Source organism: Schistocerca gregaria, unplaced genomic scaffold (assembly GCF_023897955.1).
Source record: "Schistocerca gregaria isolate iqSchGreg1 unplaced genomic scaffold, iqSchGreg1.2 ptg000333l, whole genome shotgun sequence".
Classification (NCBI taxonomy): Eukaryota; Metazoa; Arthropoda; class Insecta; order Orthoptera; family Acrididae; genus Schistocerca; species Schistocerca gregaria.
Genome location: NW_026061799.1, coordinates 4,071,740 through 4,081,050, shown reverse-complemented (window position 1 = coordinate 4,081,050; position 9,311 = coordinate 4,071,740).

Below are 9,311 nucleotides of genomic sequence, written 5' to 3'. Positions count from 1 at the left end.
GAACGATCAAAGCGTAGACAGTTTGAGACATTACTCCCGTGGAGGAATGTGCGCATGGTGACTGTTGCATTCAATCCCGATGCAATTTCTGTGTTTCATCAACACTCTGATAGTCTACAGATTACAGAATGCCACATGATGTGCATCGGAAACTGCTACTGGTCATCCAGGGAACGATCAAAGCGTAGTCTGTTTGAGATATTACTCGCGTGGAGGAATGTGCGCATGGTGACTGTTGTATTCAATCCCGATGCAATTTCTGTGTTTCATCAACACTCTGATAGTCTACAGATTACAGAATGCCTCCAGATGTTAATCGGAAACTACTACTGCTCTTCCAGGGAACGATCAAAGCGTATACTGTTTAAGACATTACTGCTGTGGAGGAAAGTGCGCATGGTAACTGTTGTATTCAATCCCGATGCAATATCTGTATTCATCAACACTCTGATAGTCCACAGAAACAGAATGCCTCAGATGTTCATCGGAAATTTCTACTGGTCTTCCAGGTAACGAGCAAAGCGTAGACTGTTTGTGACATTACTTTTATGCAGGAATGTGCACGTGGTGACTGTTGTATTCAATCCCGATGCAATTTATGTGTTTCACCAACACTCTGATAGTCCACAGATTACAGGATACAACCAGATGTGCATCGGAAACTACTACTGGTCTTCCAGGGAACGATCAAAGCGTAGACTGTTGGAGACATACCTCCCGTGGAGGAAAGTGCGCATGGTGACAGTTGTATTCAATCCCGATGAAATTTCTGTGTTTCATCAACACTCTGATAGATTACAGATTACAGAATACCACCAGATGTGCATCGGAAACTACTACTGGACTTCCAGGGAACGATCAAAGCGTAAACTCCTTGAGACATTACTCCTATGGAGGAAAGTGCGCATGGTGACTGTTGTATTCAATTCCGATGCATTTTCTGTGTTTCATCAACATTTTGATAGTCCACAGATTACAGAATACCACCAGATGTGCATCGGAAACTACTACTGGACTTCCAGGGAACGATCAAAGCGTAGACTGTTTGAGAATTACTCCCATGGAGGAAAGTGCTCATGGTGTCTATTGTATTCAATCCCGATGCAATTTCTGTGATTCATCAACACTCTGATAGACCACAGATTACAGAATGCCACCAGATGTGCATCGGAAACTACTATTGGTCTTCCAGGGAACGATCAAAGCGTAGACTGTTTGAGAATTACTCCCACGGAGGAAAGTGCGCATGGTGACTGTTGTATTCAATCCCGATGCAATTTCTGTGTTTCATCAACACTCTGATACTACGCAGATTACAGAATGCATCCAGATGTGCATCGGAAACTACTGCTGGACTTCCAGGGAACGATCAAAGCGTAAACTCCTTGAGACATTACTCCCATGGAGGAAAGTGCGCATGGTGACTGTTGTATTCAATCACGATGCATTTTCTGTGTTTCATCAACACGCTGATAGTCCACAGATTACAGAAAGCCACGAGATGTGCATCGGAAACTATTACTGGTCTTCCTGGGAACGATCCAAGCGTAGACTGTTTGGGACATTACTCCCATGGAGGAAAGTGCGGAATGTGACTGTTGTATTCAATCCCGATGCAATTTCTGTGTTTCATAAACACTCTGATAGTCCACAGATTACAGAATGCCTCCCGATGTGCATCGGAAACTACTACTGGTCTTCCAGGGAACGATCAAAGCGTAGACTGTTTGGGACATTACTCCCATGGAGGAAAGTTCGCATGGTGAATGTTGTATTCAATCCCGATGCAATTTCTGTGATTCATAAACACTCTGATAGTCCACAGATTACAGAATGCCTCCAGATGTTAATCGGAAACTACTACTGGTCTTCCAGGGAACGATCAAAGCGTAGACTGTTTGAGACATTGCTCCCATGGAGGAAAGTGCGCATGGTGACTGTTGTATTCAATCCCGATGCAATTTCTGTGTTTCATCAACACTCTGATAGTCCACTGATTACAGAAAGCCTCCAGATGTGCATCGGAAACTACTACTGATCTTCCAGGGAACGATCAAAGCGTAGACTGTTAGAGACATTACTCCCATGGAGGAAAGTGCGCATGGCGACTGCTGTATTCAATCCCGATGCAATTTCTGTGTTTCAGCAACACTCTGATAGTCTACAGATTACAGAATGCCTCCAGATGTGCATCGGAAACTTCTACTGGTCTTCCAGGGAACGATCAAAGCGTAGACTGTTTGAGACATTACTCCCATGGAGGAACGTTCTCATGGTGACTGTTGTATTCAATCCCGTTGCAATTTTTGTGTTTCATCAACACTCTGATAGTCCACAGATTACAGAATGCCTCCAGATGTGCATCCGAAACTACTACTGGTCTTACAGGGAACGATCAAAGCGTAGACTGTATGAGATATTACTTTTATGGAGAAATATGCGCATGGTGACTGTAGTATTCAATCCCGATGCAATTTCTGTGTTTCATCAACTCTCTGATAGTCCACTGAATACAGAATGCCCCCAGATGTGCATCGGAAACTACTACTGGTCTTCCAGGGAACGATCAAAGCGTAGACTGTTTGAGAATTACTCCCATGAAGGAAAGTGCGCATGGTGACTGTTGTATTCAATCCCGATGCAATTTCTGTGTTTCATCAACACTCTGGTAGTCCACAGATTACAGAAAGCCTCCAGATGTGCATCGGAAACTACTACTGGTCTTCCAGGGAACGATCAAAGCGTAGACTCTTTGAGACATTACTCCCATGGATTAAAGTGCGCATGGTTGGTGTTGTATTCAATGCCGATGCAATATCTGTGTTTCATCAACACTCTAATAGTCCACAGATTACAGAATGTCTCCAGATGTTCATCGGACACTACTACCGGTCTTCCAGGGTACGATCAAAGCGTAGACCGTTTGAGACATTACTTTTATGCAGGAATGTGCTCATGGTGACTGTTGTATTCAATCCCGATGCAATTTCTGTGTTTCATCAACACTCTGATAGTCCACAGATTACAGAATGCCTCCAGATGTGCATCGGAAACTACTACTGGTCTTTCAGGGAACGATCAAAGCGTAAACTCATTGTGACATTACTCCCATGAAGGAAATTGCGCATGGTAACTGTTGCATTCAATCCCGTGGCATTTTCTGTGTTTCATCAACACTCTGATAGTCCACAGATTACAGAATGCCACGAGATGTGCATCAGAAACTATTAGTTTTCTTCCCGGGAACGATCAAAGCGTAGACTGTTTCAGACATTACTCCCATGCAGGAAAGTGCGGATTGTGACTATTGTATTCAATCCCGATGCTATTTCTGTGTTTCATCAACACTCTGATAATCCACAGATCACAGAATGCCACCAGATGTGCATCGGAAACCACTACTGGTCTTCCAGGGAACGATCAAAGCGTCGACTGTTTGAGACTTACCTCCCGTGGAGGAAAGTGCGCATGGTGACTGTTGTATTCAATCCCGAAGCAATTTCTGTGTTTCATCAACTCTCTGATAGTCCACAGATTACAGAATGCCCCCAGATGTGCATCGGAAAATACTACTGGTCTTCCAGGGAACGATCAAAGCGTAGACTGTTTGAGAATTACTCCCATGAAGGAAAGTGCGCATGGTGACTGTTGTATTCAATCCCGATGCAATTTCTGTGTTTCATCAACACTCTGGTAGTCCACAGATTACAGAAAGCCCCCAGATGTGCATCGGAAACTACTACTGGTCTTCCAGGGAACGATCAAAACGTAGACTGTTGGAGACATACCTCCCGTGGAGGAAAGTGCTCATGGTGACTGTTGTATTCAATACCGATGAAATATCTGTGTTTCATCAACACTCTGATAGACCACAGATTACAGAATGCCACCAGATGTGCATCGGAAACTACTATTGGTCTTCCAGGGAACGATCAAAGCGTAGACTGTTTGAGACATTACTTTTATGGAGGAATGTGCTCAAGGTGATTGTTGTATTCAATCCCGATGCAATTTCTATGTTTCATCAAGACTCTGATAGTCCACAGATTACAGAATGCCTCCAGATGTGCATTGGAAACTGCTACTGGTCTTCCAGGGAACGATCACAGCGTAAACTCTATGAAACATTATTCCCATGGAGGAAAGTGCGCACGGTGATTGTTGTATTCAATCCCGATGCAATTTCTGTGCTTTATCAACACTCTGATAGTCCACAGATTGCAGAATGCCTCCCGGTGTGCATCGGAAACTCCTACTGGTCTTCCAGGGAACGATCAAAGCGTAGACTGTTTAGGACATTACTCCCATGGAGGAAAGTGCGCATGGTGACTGTTGTATTCAATCCCGATGAAATTTCTGTGTTTCATCAACACTCTGATAGTCCACAGATTACAGAATGCCACGAGATGTGCATCGGAAACTACTACTGGTCTTCCAGGGAACGATCAAAGCGTAGACTGTTTCAGACATTACTCATATGGAGGAAAGTGCGCATGGTGACTGTTGTATTAAATCCTGATGCTATTTCTGTGTTTCATCAACACTCTGATAGTCCACAGATTACAGAATGCCACCAGATGTGCATCGGAAACTACTACTGGTCTTCCAGGGAACGATCAAACCGTAGACTGTTTGAGACATACCTCCCGTGGAGGAAAGTGCGCATGGTGACTGTTGCATTCATTCCCGATGCAATTTCTGTGTTTCATCAACACTCTGATAGTCCACAGATTACAGAATGCCACGAGATGTGCATCGGAAACTACTACAGATCTTCCAGGGAACGATCAAAGCATAGACTTTTTGATAATTACTCCCTTGGAGGAAAGTGCGCATGGTGAATGTTGAATTCAATCCCGATGCAATTTCTGTGTTTCATCAACACTCTGATAGTCCACAGATTACAGAATGCCTCCAGATGTGCATCGGAAACTACAACAGGTCTTCCAGGGAACGATCAAAGCGTAGACTGTTTGAGACGTTACTCCCATGGAGGAAACTGCGCATGGAGACTGTTGTATTCAATCCCGATGCAACTTCTGTGTTTCATCAACACTCTGATAGTCCACAGATTACAGAATGCCTCCAGATGTGCATCAGAAACTACTACTGGTCTTTCCTTGAACGATCAAAGCGTAAACTCTTTGAGACATTACTCCCATGGAGGAAAGTGCGCATGGTAACTGTTGTAATTAATCCCGATGCATTTTCTGTGTTTCATCAACACTCTGATAGTCCACAGATTATAGAATGCCACGAGATGTGCATCGGAAACTACTACTGGTCTTCCCAGGAACGATCAAAGCGTACACTGTTTCAGACATTACTCCCATGCAGGAAAGTGCGGATGGTGACCGTTGTATTCAATCCCGATGCAATTTCTGTGTTTCATCAACACTCTGATAGTCCACAGATTACTGGATGCCACCAGATGTGCATCGGAAACGACTACTGTTCTTCCAGGGAACGATCAAAGCGTCGACTGTTTGCGACATTCCTCACACGGAGGAAAGTGCGCACGGTGACTGTTGTATTTAATCCCGAAGCAATTTCTGTGTTTCATCAACACTCTGATAGTCCAAAGATTACAGAATGCCTCCAGATGTTCATCGGAAACTGCTACTGGTCTTCCAGGGAACGATCAAAGCGTAAACTCTATGGCACATTATTCCCATGGAGCAAAGCGCGCATGGTGACTGTTGTATTCAATCCCGATGCAATTTCTGTGTTTCTTCAAAACTCTGATAGTCCACAGATTACAGAATGCCTCCCGGTGTGCGTCGGAAACTACTACTGGTCTTCCAGGGAACGATCAAAGCTTAGACTGTTTGGGACATTACTCCCATGGAGGAAAGTGCGCATGGTGACTGTTGTATTCAATCATGATGCAATTTCTGTGTTTCATCAACACTCTGATAGTCCACAGATTACAGAATGCCTCCCGATGTGCATCGGAAACTACTACTGGTCTTCCAGGGAACGATCAAAGCGTAGACTGTTTGGGACATTACTCCCATGGAGGAAAGTGCGCATGGTGACTGTTGTATTCAATCCCGATGCAATTTCTGTGTCTCATCAACACTCTGATACTCCACAGATTACAGAATGCCTCCACATTTGCATCGGAAACTACTACTGGTCTTCCAGGAAACGATCAAAGCGTAGACTGTTTGAGACATTACTTTTATGGAGGAATGTTCTCATGGTTATTGTTGTATTCAATCCCGATGCAATTTCTATGTTTCATCAACACTCTGATAGTCCACAGATTACAGAATGCCTCCAGATGTGCATCGGAAACTGCTACTGTTCTTCCAGGGAATGATCAAAGCGTAAACTCTATGAAACATTATTCCCATAGAGGAAAGTGCGCATGGTGATTGTTGTATTCAATCCCGATGCAATTTCTGTGTTTCATCAACACTCCGATAGTCCACAGATTACAGAATGCCTCCCGGTGTGCATCGGAAACACCTACTGGTCTTCCAGGGAACGATCAAAGCGTAGACTCTTTGGGACATTACTCCCATGGAGGAAAGTGCGCATGGTGACTGTTGTATTCAATCATGATGCAATTTCTGTGTTTCATCAACACTCTGATAGTCCACAGATTATAGAATGCCACCAGATGTGCATCGGAAACTGCTACTGGTCTTCCAGGGAACGATCAAAGCGTAAACTCTATGACACATTATTCCCATGGAGGAAAGTGCGCATGGTGACTGTTGTATTCAATCCCGATGCAACTTCTGTGTTTCATCAACACTCTGATAGTCCACAGATTACAGAATGCCACGAGATGTGCATCGGAAACTACTACAGATCTTCCAGGGAACGATCAAAGCATAGACTTTTTGATAATTACTCCCTTGGAGGAAAGTGCGCATGGTGAATGTTGAATTCAATCCCGATGCAATTTCTGTGTTTCATCAACACTCTGATAGTCCACAGATTACAGAATGCCTCCAGATGTGCATCGGAAACTACAACAGGTCTTCCAGGGAACGATCAAAGCGTAGACTGTTTGAGACGTTACTCCCATGGAGGAAACTGCGCATGGAGACTGTTGTATTCAATCCCGATGCAACTTCTGTGTTTCATCAACACTCTGATAGTCCACAGATTACAGAATGCCTCCAGATGTGCATCAGAAACTACTACTGGTCTTTCCTTGAACGATCAAAGCGTAAACTCTTTGAGACATTACTCCCATGGAGGAAAGTGCGCATGGTAACTGTTGTAATTAATCCCGATGCATTTTCTGTGTTTCATCAACACTCTGATAGTCCACAGATTATAGAATGCCACGAGATGTGCATCGGAAACTACTACTGGTCTTCCCAGGAACGATCAAAGCGTACACTGTTTCAGACATTACTCCCATGCAGGAAAGTGCGGATGGTGACCGTTGTATTCAATCCCGATGCAATTTCTGTGTTTCATCAACACTCTGATAGTCCACAGATTACTGGATGCCACCAGATGTGCATCGGAAACGACTACTGTTCTTCCAGGGAACGATCAAAGCGTCGACTGTTTGCGACATTCCTCACACGGAGGAAAGTGCGCACGGTGACTGTTGTATTTAATCCCGAAGCAATTTCTGTGTTTCATCAACACTCTGATAGTCCAAAGATTACAGAATGCCTCCAGATGTTCATCGGAAACTGCTACTGGTCTTCCAGGGAACGATCAAAGCGTAAACTCTATGGCACATTATTCCCATGGAGCAAAGCGCGCATGGTGACTGTTGTATTCAATCCCGATGCAATTTCTGTGTTTCTTCAAAACTCTGATAGTCCACAGATTACAGAATGCCTCCCGGTGTGCGTCGGAAACTACTACTGGTCTTCCAGGGAACGATCAAAGCTTAGACTGTTTGGGACATTACTCCCATGGAGGAAAGTGCGCATGGTGACTGTTGTATTCAATCATGATGCAATTTCTGTGTTTCATCAACACTCTGATAGTCCACAGATTACAGAATGCCTCCCGATGTGCATCGGAAACTACTACTGGTCTTCCAGGGAACGATCAAAGCGTAGACTGTTTGGGACATTACTCCCATGGAGGAAAGTGCGCATGGTGACTGTTGTATTCAATCCCGATGCAATTTCTGTGTCTCATCAACACTCTGATACTCCACAGATTACAGAATGCCTCCACATTTGCATCGGAAACTACTACTGGTCTTCCAGGAAACGATCAAAGCGTAGACTGTTTGAGACATTACTTTTATGGAGGAATGTTCTCATGGTTATTGTTGTATTCAATCCCGATGCAATTTCTATGTTTCATCAACACTCTGATAGTCCACAGATTACAGAATGCCTCCAGATGTGCATCGGAAACTGCTACTGTTCTTCCAGGGAATGATCAAAGCGTAAACTCTATGAAACATTATTCCCATAGAGGAAAGTGCGCATGGTGATTGTTGTATTCAATCCCGATGCAATTTCTGTGTTTCATCAACACTCCGATAGTCCACAGATTACAGAATGCCTCCCCGTGTGCATCGGAAACACCTACTGGTCTTCCAGGGAACGATCAAAGCGTAGACTCTTTGGGACATTACTCCCATGGAGGAAAGTGCGCATGGTGACTGTTGTATTCAATCATGATGCAATTTCTGTGTTTCATCAACACTCTGATAGTCCACAGATTATAGAATGCCACCAGATGTGCATCGGAAACTGCTACTGGTCTTCCAGGGAACGATCAAAGCGTAAACTCTATGACACATTATTCCCATGGAGGAAAGTGCGCATGGTGACTGTTGTATTCAATCCCGATGCAATTTCTGTGTCTCATCAACACTCTGATAGTCCACAGATTACAGAATGCCACGAGATGTGCATCGGAAACTACTACTGGTCTTCCAGGGAACGATCAAATCGTAGACTGTTTGAGAATTACTCCCACGGAGGAAAGTGCGCATGGTAACTGTTGTATTCAATCCCGATGCAATTTCTGTGTTTCATCAACACTCTGATAGTCCACAGATTACAGAAAGCCTCCAGATGTTCATCGGAAACTACTACTGGTCTTCCAGGGAACGATCAAAGCGTAGACTGTTAGAGACATTACTCTCATGGAGGAAAGTGCACATGGTAACTGTTGTATTAAATCCCGATGCAATATCTGTGTTTCATCAACACTCTGATACTCCACAGATTACAGAATGAATCCAGATTTGCATCGGAAAGTTTTACTGGTCTTCCAGGGAACGATCAAAGCGTAGACTGTTTGAAACATTACTTTTATGGAGGAATGTGCTCAAGGTGATGGTTGTATTCAATCCCGATGCAATT